At 35.4% G+C, this 23,511-nt stretch overlaps 1 protein-coding gene across 5 annotated transcripts in view; it reads left to right on the forward strand.

Moving 5' to 3' along the window:
• Positions 1-23,511, forward strand: part of FAT3 (FAT atypical cadherin 3) — a 699,235-nt gene that overhangs the window by 128,448 nt on the left and 547,276 nt on the right. The gene's annotated exons all lie outside the window — the stretch shown is intronic.

Consider the following 23,511-nt stretch of genomic DNA (forward strand, 5'->3'; position numbering starts at 1 on the left):
CATGGGGAGGCAGTGCTGAGTCAGCCTAGAAAATGGCATTTTGTGTATTAAAGTAATAGTCCATTTCTTTCTCACATTGTGATTTTGTACTTTCACAGCTACCATTCTTATTGAAATCAGCTTTCTTATTTGCTCAGAAATACATTTAAAATATGTTCATCGTTTTAGATAAATTGTACATAAAAAACATTCTTTTAGATGAACATGTTGAATTGGGAGAAAACAGAATAAAAGAAGGATTTAACCAGTCCCCTTACTCTCTTCCCCTTCTCCCACCAGTCCCCTCAGGTAATCTGTAGACATATATAACAAATTGACATTCCCTAAGATGGAGGATCAGCCCAAGGGAACCTGTAAAGAGAGGCTTTTGGTCTCTAGGATTGAATGATATGGATTGTCAATAAATGTTGGAGTTGAATAAAATTGGCACTTTCCATAACTCTTTTAAAATATGATGTTAGTTTGAGGTTGTAATACCCAGTTTCCCATTTCCTTGATATTTTTGGCCTACTGTCATTATAAATGCACCCATGAAGTTTTAAAGATTGGGGTATCTTCTTTTAAAATGCTACTCATTTTCCCAATGTGTGGATTCACATAAAAATCTTCTTACCCGTGGACTTCTTCTTTTGTTCTAGTAAAACACAGGTTAATTTCCTTTTCTTTCCTTTTTTTTTTCTTTTCTTCTTCTTCTTCTTCTTCTTCTTTTTTTTTTTTTTTTTAAAATAAGGAAAGCCATTCAGTTTTGCAGCTCTTGCTCAATGACCTCAGATGGGATTTTTGCATAAAAACTGAAAGATTTGGTTGTTTGAACTACATTAGCATCAGAAAGGCAGATTATGTGTTGACTAAGGTGGCCTTGCAGAAGGGGGTGGGGTGGTGGTGGTGGGATCAGGGTAGTTGTCTTTGGAAATCCAAAAGCTGGAAGAGTCTGTGTTAAATGAAGAATAAATAAATAAAGCTGTGCTCTTCTTGGGGGATGAATACCAAACTCTCTTTGCTGGTTTGGAGAGCAGGTTAAAGCATTTCAGAAACCTTGAAAACCGATTTTCTTCTGTTTTAAAGACTGCCTGATTTGACATCTGTATTCTCCCTTTTCTGCTTTGTATGGTTCATCTTCACATGTAGTGGGATTGGCTAGGCGCTCCTTGATTAAATCCTTTTTAAAAAAATTAATAATAGCTTTTTTATTTTCAAAATATATGCAAAGACAATTTTCAGTGTTCACCCTCGCAAAACCTTGTGTTTCAGATTTTTCCCTCCTTCCCTCACCTCCTCCCTTAGACAGTAAGTAATCCTATATATGTTAAACATGTGCAGTTCTTCTATACCTATTTCCATAATTATCATGCTGCACAAGAAAATTGATTAACTCCTTAATGTCTTGTGTTGATCCATGTGCATAAACCCTTTGCACTCAGTTTGTCCTTCTAGGTTTTGGGGAGTCTCAGCAATTCTCTCATAATGCTAGGAAAGGTATACTGGATGATAATCCCTATAGTTAATATTTTTCATTTTTTTTCAAATTGTTGTTATACTTGTTGCTGATAGAGGATTCAGTGTGAGCTAGAGCAAAGACTTGGATTGTGAGTCTGGAGCATCATTATCATCATCAGTATAAACAAGAGGTAGCTAGATGGCTCAGTGGATGTGAAGAAAGTCTGAATTGAGATTCAGTTTCAGACACATTGGCTGTGTGATCCAGAAAAGTCACTTAAATGCTGCTCTCTTTAATCCACTTGAGAAGGTAAGGACAAACCACTCCAGTATCATTGACAAGAAAATCCCATGGACTTTATGAGTGTGGCCCACAGACAAAAAAGCACTTATTAAGCCTTTATTTAATATGTATGAACCAGCACAGCTAGATGGGTCAGTGGACAGAGTATTAGGCTCAGAGTCAGGAAGACTCTTTCCCTGAGTTCAAACCTGCCTTCAGACACTTATTAGCTATGTGACCCTGGGCAAGTCACTTCCCCCTCTTTGCCTCAGTTTCCTCATCTGTAAAATGAGATGAAGAAGGAAAGGGTGAGCCATTCCATTATCTTTGCCAAGAAAACCCCAAAAAGGGGTCAAGAAGAATCAGACAAAATTGAAAATGACTGAACAACAGCAGCAATATGTATGAGCCATGCACTGTGCTAAGAACTAGGGATATAGGGAAAGGGCAAAGCAAGGTCTCAAGGAACTAAAGATGGAAGTCTCCCCTGCATCCAGTCCCATCTCCAGTCATGCTGATCTATATCTGGCCACGGACCCCATTGGTCTGGAGCGGAAAGTGAGCCAGGTGATCTTGAGCTCAGTCCTCCCTCAGTAAAATCCAACTCACTTGCATGTCACAGCATCCCTTCCCCAATGTCATTATCCCTTTTGAGCAGCAGCAATATTATAATTCAAGCTTAGAATTCTCTCCTTTTTCACTCTGCCTCCTGGTTTTCCTTGATTCCTTCAAGTCCCAGCAAAATTCTACCTTCTACAAGGGAGTCTTTGCTGATTCTGGGGCATGGTAGTATCTGCCTTCTGCTGATCATGTATATAACTATCATTTGCACGTTTTTCTCTCCCATTAGATTGTGCTCCACGAGGAGCAAGGGTTATCTTTTACCTTCTGCTGTATCTTCAGAATTTAGCATTGTCTGGCACATAGCAAATGCTTATTAAATGTTAGAGGTGGGCTAATGAGGCAAAAACTGTATGTATTTAATAAATGTAAAGGATAAATGAGAGATAATATCACAGGGAAGGCACTGGCAGACATAAGGGGGATATTAGACAAGTTGCTTTTTTTAAAATCTATTTCATCTTTTTTAAATGAAGGATGGTTGCACCAAGAGAAATTACTTAGGTTTCTGTCCCTTTCTAGTGTGTATTTCAAAGACCTTGTTTTATTCTCACAGTGACCTTGGGAGTTTAGGCAGGACTAAAGTCAATGGATGGGCCCATGTATCTCAAACCTATGGAAGGAAGCTGGTCTAAATTGCCTTTTAAAAATATCTATTTTTCATAGATTGTGGTATGAATGAATGAATGAATTAAAAATATTAAAGCAGCTTACTATGTCCAGTTACTAGCTAAGTGCTACAGAATTCAAATAGAAAAGTGAGGAAGTTCTTTTTGTACAGGAGCTCATACTCTCTTGTTAGTAGTATCTGTGACATGAAATAATTCAGTGGCCATTTATCTAGGAATTAGTGGTGAAGCAGGAGATCAAATTTACTTCCCCAAGTAGGAGGTCTCATAGGGTGGGATAATTTAAGAAAAATAGGTTAGCCCATTTCATGGAGATAGCTTTATTTTCCCATGATTCTGAGGAGAAAAATCTGTCCCTCCTAAACTTAATACTTTTTTAGTTAATCTTTTGCATAAAATTTTTTTAAAAGTTAGGAATGGTAGAAGTAAAGGATCCTGTTAATCTTATATATTTTTAAAAAGAAATATGCCCATCAATAAGAGAAAAATCCTTTCTCCTCCAGATTTTTTGTGTTCCTTTAAGTTATCTCCTTCACCTCTGTACCTTTGTCTCCTTGGAAACCAGCTCTGGCAAGAATAACTCTAAAGCTTATGAGAAATAGATGCTCATAATTGATTCAGTACAACATCCATTTATTAAATACCTACTATGTGCTAACTATAGTGCTCGGCAATAGTTACATAAAGATTAAAAATGGCCTACTCCTGACCTGAAGTAGCTTTCATTTTACTAGGGAAAGATAAGGTAGATACAGAGGTAAACATAATACAGGATTACATGTGATGAAATCAAAGGAGAGAGCCAGACAGAAAGCTCTAGGAAATTTTGAGGATTGAGTGAACATTTTTAGCTGGAAGAATAAAAAAAAGGAGGGAAATAATTTACAGAAAGGAGATTGGAACGGAGCAGTAAATTAAAGGAAGAGAAGACTTCTGAAAGGCAAAGATGAAGATAGGGAGGGCATTCTAAGCAGAAGAATTGGGGCAGGGAGAAAACTTCAGAGACTTCCAAAAGTGGGAAGGCAGATTTCAGAAAACAGCTAATAATTCATTTAAATTAATTTGTATTTGATTTTAGAAAAATAATATGGATCCTCTTTCACACTAAAAGTATTCCTACTGTGAGGGCTTAAGGAAAAGAGTCTAAATAACTAGTTTATTAGTTTTGAAAATCTCCTTGGTTGTTATGATTTCCTTATGAATAAATTTTAAAGCTAGCATAGTTGGTTTGTTTTGCTTAGGTTTTGAGTGGTTTTGGGAACTTTTGCTTGGTCCCTAGTAAACTTATTTTCCTTCTTTTGCCACTCATATTCCAATTGAGTTTCAGCATATCACATAAGTGGATTTTGCTACTGGCTAGAGAGTAAAGAATTTATTTGTTTTATTAAATATTTTATTTGTTTTATTCATAAATTTAGATCTCCAGAGAGAGTAGATTTTCCATCTGGAACATTTTCAGAGGTCCCTGGTATAGAAATACACAAAGCTTTTGATTCAATTGAATCCTGTTTAGTTGATGGACCTTGGATCCAGACCTGAAATGAATTTTCTATTCTTAGAGTAAGAGAGCATCATAAGAACATCCCTTTTTTGTGGGAATAAAATATGTTCTAGTCAGCATAGCAGATTTTGATCCTGTGTTTAGGATATCTTTCCTGAGGACCAATATTATAGAAGGTTCCTTGAGAGAAAATTAACTTTCCATCTACAGAAACCTTTCTCAGAATGTTTCTGGTAAAGTAATGGAGAAAGCCATACATTGATGTTTTCCAAACAGCAACAGAAATGCAGTCTTATCTCTATGGGTCATGACCATACATCTGGTAAAACACTAAACAAAAAATTCTGCAGATTTTTGAATGATCTTTGTGTATAATGCTTCAGTTCATAAGAATTCACACTGGAAATCTCATTTTGCTTTTGTTCTTATGTTGTAAAGCTAATTGAACATTTTTATTGTGTGAATGTATCTAAATATACATACATACAAACACATGTACATGAATATATGTATGTACATATATATATTTATATGTATGTATAAATTAGATTACATTAAGCCTGAAGGTTTTTGGTTTATTTACAAATTGGTCTGTGATTGCTTTTATCTAAAAGGTCTTTAAAGGTTTTATGGACCTTCCTCATGGAATATAGAACTAGAGGACATCTGAATGATACTGCAATTTTACTATTTCTTTAACATAGATTCAGAGGTTCAAAGAAGGGGCAAAGGATTCAAGTAAAGGAATATATTGTATAATAAAGGAGAGAGTACTAAATGTGGGATCAGGAAACTTGGGTTCAAATTATATTTTTGTTGTTTGTATGATCTCAAGCAAGCCTTTTAACTTTTTTTTTTAGTTTTGTTGTAGTTTTATTTATTTATTTACACTTTCAATAATATTTTATTTTTTCAAATACATGCAAAGATAGTTTTCAGCATTCACCTGTGAAAAACCTTGTGTTTTAAATTTTTCTCCCTCTCTCCTCTCCTTCCCTTTCTTGAAGACAGAAAGCAATCCAATATAGGTTAAACATGAGCAATTCTCCTAAACATATTTTCATGTTCATCATGCTATGCAAGAAAAATCAGATCAAAAGGGAAAGAGAGAAAAACAAACAACAATAACACAAAACTGGTGAAAATTCTATGTTTTGATCCACATTCAGTCTCCACAGTTCTCTCTCTGGTTGTGGATAACACCTTTCATCACAAGTTTTTAAAATTGCCTTGAATCACCTCATTGTTGGAAAGAGCCAAGTCTATCACAGTTGATCATCTTATAATCTTCTTGTTTCCGTCTACAGTGTTCTCTTGGTCCTATTCAGTTCACTTAGCCTCAATTCATGTAAGTCTCTCTAGGTCTCTCTGAAATGATCCTGCTGATTTTTCTTGTAGAACAATAATATTCCATTACCTTCATATACCATAACTTATTCAGCCATTCCCACAGTAGTTTCTTGCCACTACAAAAAGGGTTGCTACAAACATTTTGTACTTTTTTGTGCTCTTTTTGGGAAACAGGCCCAGTAGAGATAGTGCTAGATTAAAGGATATGCACAATTTGAGCATAGTTCCAAATTGCTCTCCAGAATGGTTGGATCAGTTCACAACCCCATTAACAATGCATTAATGTCCCAGTTTTCTCACATCCCTTCCAATATTTATCATTATTTTTTCCTGTCATCTTAGCCAGTCTGAGAGGTGTGTAGTGGTATCTCAGAGTTTGTTTTAATTTGCATTTCTCTAATCAATAGTGATTTAGAACGTTTTTCCATATGACCAGAAATAAACCTTTTAACTTTGTAGGCCCCAGGTTCCTGAGTAATCAAGTGAGGGGATTGTGATATATAATAACTAAGATGTCTTTCAATTCTACAGTTATCTCTTCCACATTGCACCTTTTCCTATTGTAGTTTCTGTGTATTGAGTGTCAGCATAAGAAATTAAATGGGAATTGGGAAGGGGTTTTGCAGAAGCCTCAGATGACAAAGAATAAATTTATAAACTCCAAAATGCATAAAAATACATGAATAATACTGTATAATATCAACACATTTTATCTTTTATTATCATGGTAATTCAGACTCCTTCTCTGGTACAAAGGGAGGGCCAAAATTTTTTACTCAGATTTTTCCAGATCTCAGGGGCACCGTTCCCCCAGGCCCTGTGATGTAGAAGGGACAACTATAAATTCCTTTCATCCAAATAGGTAGGAGAGCTGGGATTCAAATTCAGGCCTTTTGATTCCATATCTGACTGTCACCAAAAGTAATTGTCTAATTGCTGTGAAGAAGATCTGTGTGGACATAGTCCCTGCCTATTGAAATTGGAGGCAGATATGTCAAGTCAGATATACAGGATATGTTGGAAACATAATAAAAACATTATAGTAGCATGAGTAGATAGTCAGCTTAACATTCTTTTGGCTATTTTAATGAATCCAAAGATGTATGGAAGAAAAGACCAATTATCTCTGAAGTCTCTGGGAGTTATAGTGTCATCTGGACCTTCAGCAGGATTTAGCCTGAGGCCCCTCATCTCCAAAAATATTATTTCATGAGAATTGAAAAGAAGTATTTAGAGAACTTGGACCTTTAATCTGCTACCATTTTAAAACAATTTCAAGCATATTGGTAGATTATTTCAGGTTTCTAGGAAGTTATCTATGGAATCTGAAAATTCACTGGGGATTATGGCTTGACATTTGAAACAGGTGAAACAGCCACAGCATGTGAAGTCATTAAGGTGTAAGGATGATGAGCTTTGCTTGATCCGACTTGATTTGCCTGTCTGCCTTGACACTTCTCAACAGTTGGTGGGGACTAGGAAGACAATTTATCTTAGCTACCTGGCAGGGAACTGGAGGTGAAAAAAATTCTGCTCCTACAGCCCTGTGAAATAACTGTTGTAAAGAATGGATAAACTGGCTATTTTCCAGTGGTTTTGGCCATTCCCTTGTTTACACTGACCCCAGAGGCTCTTAAAATCAGAGGAATAAAATTTTATTTCAGCCTTGCTTTGGAAATAGTGTTCTTCTCTTTCTGAAAGGTAGCTATTTAATTGTTCTTATTTGATGTATCTCTCCTCTATCACTTTCATATGAAGTTTTCTTAGTCCCTTTCATATGGAGTTTTCTTCTGGAAGCTGTGCAGGCATGCTCCCAGCAGCTTAAGAGATGCAAATTTACATTAATTCTTAAATTTTCAGATTTGTTTGGAACAGGTTAGTGCCAGGCTCTCAATGTGCATCAGTCGTGGTGAGCCAGATTTTTACAAGGCTATTTTATTTCAAGTCAGAGGGCCTGAATTTAAATCCTGATTTCTCCACTTGCTCTGGCTGGCCTTAGCTACTTATACTATCCAGGCTTTGATTTCTTCATCTATAAAATGAAGTAGTTTGCTGGATGACATCTAATTTTACTTTCAGGGCTTAATCTCGATCTCATGGACCCCTAGAAATAGACCCCCTTGTCACTAAGCCAATGGCTTAGGGATAAACTGATCAAACAAAGGCATTCTTGAATAATCCTCAGTAGTTTGATTCACTTCAACATAGGGACAGGAATAAAGACTAGGCCTATGATTTAACTGGCCTGGAGAATTTACTGATTAGGCACCTCCCTCTACCAATTCTGATCAATAATTGCTCTTAAAGTTAAAGGCTTAGAGAGTTGCCCAGGACACTTCAGAGGTTAAATGACTTGCCCAGTCATGATTTGTCAAGTAGGCCTTAAACCCAGGTGTTCCCAACACTGAAGCAAGGTCTCTAGTCAGTATGTCAAGTTAGGTTGCATTAATAGGTGTTCAGTGCTCAGAATTAGTCGGGTTTTGGTCCTGCTTTGCAGGGCTCTAGTCAATTCACATTTGTATGATTGTGTTCATTTCTTTTTTTTTAATAGCTTTTTATTTACAAGTTATATGCATGGGTAATTTTACAGCATTGATAATTGCCAAACCTTGTGTTCCAGTTTTTCCCCACCTTCCGCCCACCCTCTCCCCCAGATGGCAGGATGACCAGTAGATGTTAAATATGTTAAAGTATAAATTAAATACAAAATAAGTATACATGTCCAAACCGTTATTTTGCTGTACAAAAAGAGTCGGATTCTGAAATATTGTACAATTAGCTTGTGAAGGAAATCCAAAATGCAGGTGGGCAAAAATATAGGGATTGGGAATTCAATGTAATGGTTCTTAGTCATCTCCCAGAGTTCTTTCACTGGGTGAAAGACTGGGTATATACTGGGTGTAGCTGGTTCAGTTCATTATTACGCTATTGGAACTGGTTTGGTTCATCTCATTGCTGAGGATGGCCAGGTCCATCAGATTTGATCATCATATAGTATTGTTGTTGAAGTATATAATGATCTCCTGGTCCTGCTTGTTTCACTCAGCATCAGTTCATGTAAGTCTCTCCAGGCCTTTCTGAAATCATCCTGTTGGTCATTTCTTATAGAACAATAATATTCCATAATATTCATATACCACAATTTATTCAGTCATTCCACAGTTGATGGGCATCAACTCTGTTTCCAGTTTCTGGCCACTACAAAGAGGGCTGCCAATTGTGTTCATTTCTTGACAGATTCTTGGAGGGACATTGTCAAGTGGTCATGTCTCGGGGTGGGAGGGTGACCAGTATGGCAAGAAGATGTGAAACCTTGTATGGTTGAAGTATATGCAAATATTTAAGCTGGGCAGCTAGGTGGATCAGTAGATGGAATGCTTATCCCGGAGTCAGGAGGACCCGAGTTAAAAATCTCCCGTTACTAGTTGTGTGACCCCAGACGAGTCACTTCACCCTGTTTGCCTCAGTTTCCTCATCTGTCAAATTTACTGAGAAGAAAATGGCAAACTATTCCAGTATTTTTGCCAAAAAAACTCCCAAATGGGGTCACAAAGCATCAGAAATGACTGAAAAACAAGTGTACAGCAATGAATATGATACCAGGAACTGTGTTAAGAGCTTTACAAATATTAGCTTCTTGGATCGTTTTAGCAGTCCTGAAAGATAAGTGCTATTATTATTCCCATTTTTACAGCTAAGAAAACAGATTTAAAAAAAAAGACTAAGGCACTTGTCCAGGGTTGCATAACTAGTTAGTTTCTGAAGCAGTATTTGAATTCGTCTTCCTAATTAGCAGACTCACCTGTTCTGCAGAATACTGGGGAGAACTGGGTGGGAGGGAAGGAGAAACAGGGAAGTAGCAAAGAAACATATTTAGACTTGATAACTTGAAAAACCTCATAACAGACTTCTTAATATTCCAGAAATGAAATTGGCAGCCTTCTCTGAAGGGGAATACTCTATTACAGAAGGATTTCAGGAAGAGGTTGCATGACAACTTATTAGAAATGTCAGAGAAGGAATTCCTGTTTAGGTATGATTTGGGGGACTAGATGCTCTGCTGAATTTCCTTTTCACTGTAAAATTCTATTATCTATTCTAGATATAGTAATGCCACAATTACATGAACTCATTTTATTTTTCCTAATAGAGAATAGTTTTGGAGAAATTGTTCAAAATCATGTTTCCAGGTGCATTTGTCTTAGCAATTATAATCTGTATCTTACAGCAGTTGTACAGTGATTGCTTTTTCAAAACAAAACCGTGGAGTTTCTGTTATAAAGTATCATACCAAAGCATTTCAGGATGTTTCCAGAATGAAGATAAGAAGACCTGAAAATAGATCATTCATGAGTTCTAACAAAGAATATTTTGAGCAACTTAGATTCTAAAAGAGTCTGATTTAAGCCCAAGGTTTTTCTTGCACTCATAGCTAAGAATCAGATACATACAATAATACTAACTAACCCACCCATATTTTAGTAAAATGAAGTGAAATAGTCATTTTTATTTACTCTCTGGTATAAAGGAGAACATAACATTTTGAAGGGTGTTATCTGTGAAAGGCAAGAATTATAATTTTTAGAATATCTAGCCTGCAAATTGTTTTTAGAAATGACCATCCCTGCAAAAATGATTTCATCTTACTTCATTGGGATAATAATTGATTGAACGTCAAGAGACCTGGGTCTTTTATTCTTTTCATTTGGGAATCCTGTTCTCATCATCCTGAACTCTTTCCCCTAAAATACCCAGAACCCTGATGCTTCCTATTGGTTGTAAAAATGCTTAAGATGCTTAGGATATACAGATGGAGGTTAAAAAGAATCTAACAAAGGACACCATTAAAAAAGTGATAAGATCTACAAAGTAACTGGAAAGGTTTCTTTTCTGCTAGTTATTAATTGTATGACTTTCAAGAAGTAATAATTTCTTTGAGCTTTTTCATTTTTAAAAGGAGACTAATGATAGAGTGGTATGCAAATTATGTGTATGTGTGAAAACAAAATGATTATTTATTGATAAACAATGAACCATATGTTTATATATCATCAAAATGCTTTTAATATGCTATATCAAGTCATTTGTGCAAACATGCAAAATTAATCCTTTGTTTCATTGATTAGGCATTGAGTAAAGTTTTGCAACATTCTTTAATTCTTTGTCATGAAATCTCACTTTTATCCCATTGGATATAAAATTATGTTTGGCAAACTTTCCATTTTTCCAAGTCTAGCCTTAATTATAACTCATAAGTTTTCAGTAAGAGTTAAACCAAGAGAAGTCAAACCACTGAAACATATTTATTTCAATCCCTTGGATATATATCTTAACTTTTCATTACATGGAGCTTTTGGTACAAGATTGTATTGCAGTATTCTGTTTCCTTTGTCAATTTCTGTAATTCTAAAACATTTCTCTTTCTAGCATACCAGTACACTTATCAGATTTCATATTTCCCTTGGAATATTGGATTGGAAACCAAATTCCAGTTCTACTAGAAGTAAAAAATCCCTAAAATATATTTTTGGGATAGAAGTTTTACTTTCTGAAGAAGATACTTTCTTCTGATAATGGCTTTGGTAGGTCTGTGAATGAAAAAGTGAGTTTTATAATAAAAATTACCCTTTTCTAGACTCTACTAGTCCACTGTATTATCTTACCCATTCATTAGCAATTAATAGTAATAATTAGCAGCTGTTTCTCCCCCCTTAAGGTATCTTTTCATTATTCTTTCCAACTTCGCAATGTCTATTTTGCATTGTAGAAAAATAAATAACAGCTCTAGTTTCTAAGTTTCTCTGAAGGTCTTTGCCTGTATTTTGAGGATTCATTTTAGGAAAGCCTTCAAGATCTAGGTATCTTCATCAGATTGCAAAACTTCTATTTTAGAGATTTTTACTTCTAGTAGAAATGGGAATTTTGTTTTCTATAAAGAAAAGATGAATTCTGATAAATATACTGATATTACCATGACTGGAGAGAGTGGCTGGAGATTCAATGTTATCAAAGGGAAATGTATTTTTGTGAGTCTAGAAGATGGGAGGAGGTGTTAGTACATGTGGAAGGTAATTCTCTGGGTTATAGTGGAAGGTAGGAATGGGGTTAGAGTGTGATTTGTATGATATAGGATTGAGGAAGAGGAAGATGAGAGAAAAAGAGGGGTAAATAGGGGATGGTTTGCTTCTTTCTTGCTCCTGATGGATTAAAAAAGGAATAAGAAGGGGAATGGGAGGTAGCAGAGTATTAGTTATAATGGTTAGAATTGAGTGGCACATGAAAAGTGAAAGATCTTGGTCTTAAAGGGGTGTGGAAGAGGTTTCTGGCCCAGCACTTCATCTGCTTCTCTTCTGGGCAGGTAGGAAAGAGTGGACCTGAGTTCTGGCTGCTATATAAGGTTTTTTAATTATTGCCTCAACTGCTGTTGTCTTTCCTCAGTCAGACCTAGTCAGTCAACAAACATTTATTCAGCACCTTCTGGATGCCACGCATATAACTTGATAACTACCTTGTGTTTAATTACCTTGTTTATATTTGTATTTATTCTGTGTATATTTATGTAGCAGTGTAAAGGGCATGGAATAGTGATCATCATCCCTCTTGATTCCCCTACGGCCTTTCGCAGTCAGTCACCTTCTTTCCTTCTACCTATGTGACCTTTCCTTAGTTCCTTCTGATTATTTTCATTTATCTTGTGTCTAGCTTGATTACACAGTCATTTGCATTTTGTCTCTCTTCTTTGCTTCTCTTTAGACTGTGAGCTCCTTGAGATCAGGGACTGTATTTTCTTTTTCTTTGTAATCCTAGCTCTTAGTATAGTGTCTTACAAAGAGTAGATACTTAATAAATGTTTATTGACTGAATCAGAGTTGCTCAATCCCTGTTTTCCCCTTTATCCTATTATTCCCAACACCCAGATGGGTTCCCTAGTATAAAAAGTTCCTTCTCCAATCTGAGAAATATCAAAAGAGCTATAATTCTCTCTCATTTTTTGTTAGCTTTCAGTCCCCAGTCAGAGACAATGCTTTCTGGCAAAAAACTTTAGTTTTAGATCTATCTCCATCTCCTTCATTTCCACTTTAGTTGCTTCCTCCTAAGTATAATCCACTTATAGGTAGTACACTCACAAATGCTGTTTGTAAGGACAAAGTAAACATGTCATACAAAGGTAAATATGTGTATTTTTTTCTTGCTCAGATGTAAAGGCTTCAGACACTTCTATTGGACCTCAAAGGCAGAAAAGTGACAGAATTACAGCTTTGAGGCAGGGAGTTAAGGGTTAGGAGGCTGAGATTTAGGTAACAGAGCTTCTGTTCAGACATTGAGTCAGAACCACTTTGTGCAGCCTTGCTTCAAGGAGAGTCCTAACTCCTTTCTTTCCACTGATTGTCTTTGCCTGTATGTCTGCTCTCTATGTTCCAAGGGCTTTTAACAACTTATTTCTTCCTGGCTTCCATATATCTTCTTTCCCCATTAGGAACCCGTTAAGTTTCTTGAGGAATCTGCCTTCTACTCTCAATGACTTAACTTTTGAAGGTTCCTCAAGGGACTAATTCACATCTGATAAAGGGATCATTTAGTCTAGTCACATTTTAGTGTGAATCAAGTGAAATAATATTTGTAAAAGCTCTTGGCACAGTACTTGGCACAGAAGAGGTTTTATTTAAATAGTTATTCCTTCTCCATAAGTCAGTGAAAAGACAAGTTCTTTGCAGAGACATACATTTTCCTTTAAAGAATAGAAACTTCTTTAGAGGAAATAATGTTTATTTTTGTTTTAGTTTAGTTTAGTTTGTTATTGTTTTAGTCTTAAAATGTTCAGCATCTTGTATACTGCCTGACACACAATAGGCATTGAACAAGTATTTGTTGATTGAATGGTTGGTACAGAGAAACTAGGAATTTGGAAAACTGCCATAGTATAGAACATAGGTTCCTTGAAGTATTTGTTATTTAGGACAATGGACATAAAGAATATTCTTTTGAGAATGTTTTTTAAGAATAATCAGGAAGAATTTTAGAAAAATTATTCTAGTAAGAATTTGATGAAAAACCAGTGATCATAGTACTGGTCTGCCCATATGCTGTAACAGGACAGAAGACAAAAGGGATCGTAGGCAGGGGAAAAGAAGAGGATAAAGGCAGAAGAAGATATTTTTGAAGAGAAGCACTTTGTAGTAGAGGGAGGTGATTAGAGGAGGATAGCAAGAATCAGCACTTGAGCAGAATTGTTGAATTCATATTTCATTTAATCTGGGAGGAAAGACCAGTAGGAAGGGGGTAAAAGTTGCTGATGGTACAGAATGGGGAAGCGGCAAAATTCAAGGAATAATGTGTTTAAATAATATGAGAGCCCTGACTGACTTAGGGTGCACAAGTAGATAAATGGCTTATCGAATTGCCTGTGGAGGTAATGAGGCTAGGAGTAAATGCTTGAAAAAAGAATATATTCCTCAGCAATTCTTCCCCATAAATAATGAGATCTTAGGATAGGGATAACCTCCTGAGCAGGAGATTTCTTAAGACCACAGAAGAGATTTATGTTTGTGTATTTCAAGTCCCATTTTTGTTGGGAAACAAGTTTAGAGCTTTGGAATAAGGCAAAAAGGGGTATGAAAATTGATAAGGATATGGGATAGTATTGATATGAGAGGTTATTAGGTTCTTGAAGTAAGATTAACCAAAGACGTTTTTGAGCCTCATCCACATTCAAAGACACAACTGTAGAGTTCTTAAGAGACCCTACCAGATTCAAATAGAGCAAGTTAGGTTAAGGAGAGGTTTAAAAGAAAGAAGGCACAAAAATAATTTAAGATCAGAAGGACAGAAATAATTTTAGAATAGGCAAAGGGTAGCACTGGTCCTGGAGTGAAGAGGACCAGAGTTCAAATTTCTCTGCAGACATTTATTAGTTGTGTGATCCTAGGCAAGTCACTTACCTCTGATTACCTCTCCCTTTCTATCTCCCCCCACCACCAAAAAAAAAAAAAAAAGAATAGGGCAAGAATTGCATTGTAGAGAAACAGGCAGCAGTAATAATTGTCTCCTTGAGAGATGTTTAACTGGTCTGCCATATTTCACTTGGGAAAGGAAGGTAGCACAAGTGCTTAACTTACAAATTTACCAAGGATATGTATCCTTGTATGTATGTATCTTTGTGCAGGGGTAGATACAGGGTGTGAATGGGAGCAGAAAAGGGATAAGCTTTCTGAAGACAGGGACTATCTCACACCCTTTTTGGAAAATTCTCAGTGCTTTGCCAACTGTCTGGATTATAGCTGTGTACTGAAGAGAATTGGGCAGGACTGTATGAATTAACAGCTTCTTGTGCCTCTTCACAATTCTACCCTTCCCCAAATACTTGCAAGTGTTATGCAAGATACTGGATAAATTAAATTGGTAAACAGTATGATCAGAAGTTGGCTCCAGTTCACGGTCCTTTGGATGGGGGGTAGTTCTTCTTTTCTACTCATTATGTTGCTCATTTAGGTTTGTACCTTGCTGCTGAATCACCTCTCTGCTCTCTATGATTTTGTGTAGTAAGCATAGCTAGAGTAGTGAAGGGAAGAAAATAAGTATTTATATAATGCCTATTATGTGCCATGAATTGTGCTTATTCTCTAATCCTCATGTCAATTCTGTGAAGTTAGGTGCTATTATTATCTCTATTTTACAGTTGAGGAAACTGAGGCAGACAAGTTAAGTGACTTGCCAGAATTTACAAAGCAGAGGCCACATTTGAAACCAGATCTTCCTGACTACAGGCCCAGTCCTCTGTTCCTCTAGATGGCTAGGATGCAGTTGTCTTAATGGGAATCTCACAAGATACTAACCATTTCTCTGATATAGCCTTTCTCTCTTGATCTTGGGTAAGTGCTGATGAATACACCAGGATGAAGTCAGGCAGGAGATGGTGGCAAGATTGATCTATCCCTTATATTTTATGCAGCCATTTCTCTATGCCATGAATTCCCATAGCTCTGTAATCCCAGTGGTTGTAATTTTTAAGATATGTGAATTTGTTGCTATGGGCACTTATTTTAAACACATATTTTATGACCCATCTATAGCTTAATCTTCCAGATTATATAAATTGCAAAATGAATATCTACCCTAGTTTGCTACAACCCTACTCCTCAAACTCAACATATCCAAAGGCATTAAGAAGCAAACCTTCTAGAAAATACAAAATCTCTTCCTGTATATACTTTTAAGAGTTCTTGACATATAATGTGGAGCCATCAGAACCTCTAGAATATCTAGAAAGCTGTTGGGGAGATTCTCTTTGGTTTATCTTTAGTTCTTCCTAAAAATTATGGGTCATCAAGAGTGTAAGCTCCTTGAAGAATGAATTTGTCTTTTTTTCCCTCTTTTTGTATCTCTAGTCACATAGTAGATGCTTTATAACTGTTTATTGATTGATTTAGGAATTTTTTGGCAGGAATTGTCAGACAGCAATATCCCATTCATTTGTCCACCTTGTAGATTCTGAATAGTGAATGTGTAAGAAGATGGAAAAAGGAGGCTTCTCCTGAATAGCAGAGAGATAATAGAACCTTTTCAAACCCGCCCCTCTCCCCCTATGGTAGCTTGTTAGCTTTTTCCAAATTGTAGCGTCAGCTATCAGTTTGTCAGAAACATTGACAGTTTCTGCATTAATACACTGTCCAGGAGCACTGAAAAATATGCTCTCAGCAGTGATGAAAGCACTTCATGATTTTAGTGCCCTCTTGCTTCATTAGATCCTTTGGAAATGAAAAAATTTAGTGTAATGTAGGGGATAGACATTTGAAATTGCTTTGCATTTTTGATCAAGTGAAGATTACTAGGGAAGGAAAATTTCAGTTTTGACAGGGCAGCCTTTCCTTGAATGAAACATGGGAAAGACTAGGGTCAGCATAATTTAATGAAGCCCTCTGTTGTGGAAAGTATGCTAGATTTTTAGTCAAGATTGGGCTGAAAATTCCAGGTCTGCCACATGGAAATTGTGCAATCCCAGGAACATCACTCTCCGGGCCTCTTTTTTCATCAGTAAACTGAAGAGGTTGGATTAAATGGCCTTCTTAAGGTCCTTTTCACCTTTGAATGTTATTGCTTCTATGGATCAGGTTAGTTATTGGTTGATTTATTGTCCAGTAGCTGAATAAGATAGTAGGACATGTGCCTCATGATTAGAGCAATAATTGGGGTTGAGAGACCCAACAGGAATGTACATTTAGAGTCCAAATGAGTATTAAAGTGAGTAGAAGGCATTGAATATGCTGAGACAAGGGGATACAGTTTCTTGGGAATGCCAACATCTTGAAATATTCAGGCCAACAAGGTCTTCGTGGATCCAGGAAATGTGTTACCAGGAGTATTAGCAAAATTTCTGTGATGCAATCAGATTTGAAATTTTGTGGCAGCCCTGCCCCAGGCTCTGCTCCAACATTTTGGTGTGGTTTGCTAGGTCTTTTATTTAATTTGTGCTGACCAGGGTTTGGATTCAGTCACTAGTCATTTACTCTGTATGCATCTTCTAGAATGCCCCCTTCTTCCTAAAACAATAAAGAAAAGAATCTTTTTTACTTCAGCATTGTATGATACTGATTTTTCAAGAGCATCAATTATTCGTGCTCTCTGAAGAGTCAGTATTTCATAGAGGGGTGGGCATCTGTATTAGAGGTGGAGAAATACATTTATCAGCTATGTTTAGAAATACTAATTTAGATATTACTCATCCTGTTCCAAAAATGTGCCATCATTCTTTACTTGGAAGGACATTGGAACTTTTAAGACAGAACTGTTTAAATATCAGCAGGAACAATTTGTGCAGCAAGTCTTAGAATGAATCATAGTTGTTTAGTTTTCAAATAGCTACAAAAAAGTGAAGACATGGCTTATAAATTAGTAAAGGGAATAGAGTAAAAGAAAAATGATTGTTATACTCTGGATCTACTTAATAATATCTAAAGACTTCATAATGTATCTAGTAAAAGTCATATGTGCATATTTGTATGTGTATTTGTAACTGTACACATTTGAATATAGATACATATATGTATACTTGTTTATATGTATATACTGTATAGGTTTTTCTCTCTGTATAAACCTGTGATTTCATAGGCATAATTATGACTTAAATAGTCTTAGAGTTTTCTAGGAGAAAATTTATAAGTTCAATGATTGGAATTTGGAAGTTCATGATTTCTAAGATATATCCATTTTGACAACAGCTTGAAAAAATTTATTGATAAGTTGAATATAGAGTTGTATAAAAATAAAATGTGCAGTAAAATGTTTTTAAGTAAAAAGGGATGGTTAAATGTACTTTTGTGATTATGAAATTTTTCAGTCTCTTCCTAATTATAATAATTATGTAGATTTAAAGTTATTTAGTTAATCAAATGTATGTTGCTATTCATTTGTTTTTAGTCATGTCTGATCCTTCATGTCTCCATCTGGGGTTTTCTTGGTAAAGATATTGGAATGGTTTGCCATTTCCTTCTTCAACTTATTTCAAAGATGAGGCAATAGGGTTAAGTGACTTGACAGTTAATGAGTATCTGAGAGTGGATTTGAGTTCAATGCTTCCTGACTTCAGGTTTGATACACTGTGCTACCTACCCTAATGTATAAGTCAATAAACATACAGCAGTGGTTGACTTTGAATGAAATGAAATTGAATGAAATGAGTTTTGCCTTTTTTTATTTAAAAAAGTAAGAATAAATGGAAACTTTTCTAACTATTAAAAGATATTTTCTTTCTCAGGAAGTCATATTTTATTGTTTGTTTAACTAAATAAAATTATGTTGGGAGACATGAAAAAGTAGATAATGGTAAAGTAATCTGAAAATACAATCCCATGTTAAATTTTGCTGGAGTGAGAATGCTGTTTTTGCAGTAAGCAGCTCTTTATTCAACTTTTTGCTCTAGCAGGTTCTCTATCAGAAAGCTAACAGATTCCCTTTTAACCAAAGAGGAAGAAATACAAAATACATCCTTCCTTCTCCCCCTTTATCAAAATCCTGGTAGCACAGCTGACTTTCTAGTTGAGATACTAATTTTTTTTTTCACTTTTTAAGTTTTATAACATAACTGAGATGAGGATTTAAAAGGTGACATGAAGAAAAAAAATAAAGGATGAAGTTTTCTAATGAACAACCAAATTTTAACTTTTATTGGTTTTATATAAGGAAAACTGAGGTTATTTTAGTGTCCTGGAAAACTGTTTAATTTCCATTTTGCTATTAAAAGGTACTCTTGAAGAAATAGTGTGGGACAAAGGGTGCTTCCTGGGGGTCAAATTTCAACCTTAGGAAAAATGAAAGTGCTGCAGGTAGCATGAAATATATCTTTTGAATAATATATATAATTTTAAAATATTAAAACAGAAATGAACTGTGCTGAGCCAGGGCAAATAAAGTGTTCTCAAGATAGGGTTTCATTGGTTGCGTGCTGTGGTGAGCCAGGGGAGGCAAGAACACTGGGGTTTAAATGATATTCTCAGTCAATAATAATAAATGAGATTTTTTTTTTTTTTACTGTTTAAAGGTTGCTACTACTTGGTTTCATTTATAGTGAGAATGTCAATATGGATGTGGTTTAGTTGCTGTGTTAGTGTTAGTCTTCTGTTGGACCAAGATTACATATTGAAAGTATCAACAATTATACTAATATTTGTAGACAGTGTAATTGTGCGATTCTTAGAAACTTCCCTTTCTTTTCTGCCATTATGCTACCAATATTTTAGATAAAGTAGAAAGGTCAAAAAACTGAACTATGGTTTGAATTTTTTTTTGTTTTTGCACATTTGTGTTTTTGCCCATTTATGATGTCAGAAAATGAAAAGGGTTGTGGTGCCTTTTGAACTTTAAATTGAGTTTAGTTTTCTTAACTCAGTATAGCATACTTTCTTCTTTATCATGCATACTGCATCTTTTAATAATATTCTTCTGATCAATAATATGTGGATTTTGAAAATCAACCAGTTCCAAGATATCTACCCATATATACGTATATGGAGAAGGAAGAAAAGGAGCAGGGAGGATAGGAGAGGGAGTTTTAATATTGTGTGTGTGTGTGTGTGTGTGTGTGTGTGTGTGTGTGTGTAATAATCCTTGATTCTCTGTAGCCGCTACTTGGGAAAGGAGAAAGATAGTATATTTATCAAATTTCTTGTTGGGAGAGATAGTTTTAGTTTGTATAAGAGAATTAAGATCTGAAACATAGTAACAAAGTGGAACTGTGCTTCTGAGCCAAAAGGAAATTCAGTAGGGATAAAATGTAAAAACTGCACACAGGTACAACCTAACCCTCCTCCCCCTGCACACACACACACACACACACAGCTTTTTAAATACTAGTTAGTATATGTAAGTGTCAGGGGAATATGAACCGTGGTTTGAAAATATTTCATGTGAAAAACACATACTACTTCTGATGGATTGTAAAATCAATTTAAGTCACCATTGTGATGCAGCAGCCAATAGACCTAATGAAATCTTAGGCTTTGTTACTACAAGAATAGCATTGCATATTATTCTTTAGGCAGCTTAGGTGATATGGTAGATAGTGCTGGGCTTGGAGTCAGAAAGATGTGTTAAAATCCAGCCTTAGATACTTATCAGCTAATTTAATATTCTCTCTCTCTCTCTCTCTCTCTCTCTCTCTCTCTGTATATATATATATATATATATATATATATAATATTTTTATATAACATATATAAAATATAATTAAATTTATATCTGCCTGAGTTTCCTCCTCTTCAAAGTGGAGACAACAATAGCACACACCAAGTTTGTTATGAGGATCAAATGAGATAACTTTTCTATGGAATATTATTGTTCTTTAAAGAATGATCAGCAGGATGATTTCAGAAAAGCCTGGAAAGACTTACATGAACTGATGCTGAGTTAAGTGAGTAGAACCAAGAGAACATTGTACACAGTAACAAGATTATGTGATGACCAGTTGTGATGGACTTGGATCTTTTCAATAGTGAAGTGATTCAGGCCAATTCCAAGAAACTTGTGATGGAGAGAGCCATCTGCATTTAGAAAGAGGACCATAGGGACTGAATGTGGATCACAACATAGTTTCTTTCACCTTTTTTGTTATTTCCTTGCTTTTTGTTTTCATTCTCATTTTTTTCCTTTTTGATCTGATCATTTTTTGTGCAACATGATAATTGTGGGAATATGTATAGAAGAATTGCACGTGGTTTAACATATATTGGATTACTTGCCATCTAGGGGAGGGAGTTGGAGGAAGGGAGGGAGAAAAAAAATAGAAACACAAGGTTTTGCAAGGAGGAATATTGAAAAATATTCTTGTATTTGTTTTGAAAATAAAAAGTTGTTATTTAAAAAATTTAAAAATGAGATAACTTTGATAAAGAGCTTTACATAATGCCTGGAAAATAGTAGGTACTTAATAAATACTTATGTATTTATTTTCTCATATAAAGAGGTGGTAACCCTGCTACCTATGTGCCCTATACTAGTCAGATCATATTTACAGTATTTTGGTCCATTCTGGATAGCAAATTAAAGAAAGGATAATTAAAGTCTAAGGGTTGTCAAATTATCATCCAAGGACCTAATCTTTCTTTCTGCCCACAAATGAAAATAGTTTTTACATTTTTAAATAGAAGGGGTCAATACAGATACAACTGAAGATGTTTATCATGAAGCAGAGAAGACTAGAGGAATGATACAATTACTATTCAAATATTTGAAGGGATTATCATGGAAAAGTTAAGGAAAAATTAGATCAGCCAGATCCTAGGGAAATTGACTGCTGTTTCCTGGTTGTTTTGGAGGTAAAAGTCTTCATGGTTGCAAACTGACAGGATTGAGTGAAGTTTCTCTTCTTATATTAAAGTGAAATAGCTCAAAAAAAGAGGGAATTTTTTCAACAAATATCGTGATTTCAGGAAATATTTTAATTTAACCAAAATGGTGTTAAAATTTTTAAGTGACATTTAAAGAGAAAATCTTTGTCTTAAGCACACCCACATATGGTTGAAAACCTGACCTCTCGTTCTGGCAAATTTTCATAAAGATATTCAGATCTTTTGTAGTAGACCAAAAAGCATTAAATAGTTATAGTTTATTATCTGCTTTAGGAGCATGTTTCCTGCATATGAATAATAGAATTGGTTATAATTTTTTTCTGGGGCTTTAGATGTAATAATTATAGAAGGACTTTAAAACATCCCCAGGCCATTATCTTCAAATCCTGTCATGAGCTGTTGTGAAGAACTATCTCTGTGTGATTCTGATATCAATTAAGTAAACTTGGATGAGGTCATGCCAGAGGAGCAGAGGGCTTTATATGTTCATAGTTTGTCAGATCTGTGCCCATTTTGGTTCTAACTGGGCCTTAAGGTATCCTCCCATATACCCGAAGAGAAAAATATTTTTTATGATAACATTGGCAATAAGAGGCTCTGGTTTTTTGGGGGTTTTTTTTGCTTTGTCTTACATTTTTATGCACAGAAATGACCCTTCACCTAATTAATTTCTGCCCTGCCTTATCAACTTTGACCTCAAACTTCCATCTTCATAGTGTGCTTTGGACCAGGGTTTTTAATATAACAGTAAACTTCTTTTTAGAAAGCTATTTCATTTTATTTTGCTTTCTTTGAATTCTATGCATTTTATTTTATCTATTCTAAAATACTATTCTGAGAAAGAATCCATAGGTTTCCCTAGGCCACTAACGGGTCTTTGACACAAAAAGGGTTAGGAACTACAAGACTCATTTTTTTAGGAAGTTGTGAACCTTTGTTTGTAAGAACGGAAAGAACACCTACTGCCATGTCCATATGCATTTACATATACAAACATATGCACATATCTATAAGTGAAATCCTCCAGTTTTCTTTCAATTACTGGTTTCATTCCTTGGACTTTCTATTTAGGATAGGTGACTGATGATAGCTTACTTTCTTGATTGACCCAGGGATTTGCTATCCATCAGGTAGATAGAGTGTGATTCATTAGTGTTATTGTTTGTTTCCTTTGGTTTATGTGAGGTAATTGCTTGCAGTTATGGAGCCTATGATGATTTTTTTTTCCTTTAACAGAATCTGCTTCTATGGAAGGTCTTAGTTATCAGAACAAAAATTGATGTAAATCTACTGAAAGCATTGCTCTTTCAGCTACTGGAAAGACTTTGCAAAGAGCACTATTTTGTGTGGCGATTGTTGAGGCAAATTAAAATGATGTTTTCATATAGACAGTATATGTACTAAAAAACCTATGAGAAATAAAAGGTTCTCAAACAAAAAGAAGGGGAGACCTTGCTCAAAAAAGTAGAAAAAGGACAAAGGATAGGAAAAGAACAGCAGGAATATTCCAAAATGTCTCACAGAGTTCTCCAGCCAAAGGGATCACAGGACCATTAGTTTTAAGTTGTAAAGTATCTATGAGATCATTTGATCTGACTCCCTCCTTTGTAACATTTCCTTCTTTTATATCTAAGGAAATAGTCTCCAGTAAAGTTAACTTGACTTAGCCAAGATCAAACTCAGGTTCTCTAAATCCATATCTTTTTTCTGTGTTAGACAGTTAAACTCCATGATTTTATATAAAATGTAAGACTGGACTATTTTTTGCTACAATTATACAAATCATCTTTAGCATCCTACTTCTTTCTCTTTTAAATCATAGTAGATCACCCTCATATTGACCTTGCTGGA

This window comes from Sarcophilus harrisii, chromosome 3 (assembly GCF_902635505.1).
Source record: "Sarcophilus harrisii chromosome 3, mSarHar1.11, whole genome shotgun sequence".
Classification (NCBI taxonomy): domain Eukaryota; kingdom Metazoa; phylum Chordata; class Mammalia; order Dasyuromorphia; family Dasyuridae; genus Sarcophilus; species Sarcophilus harrisii.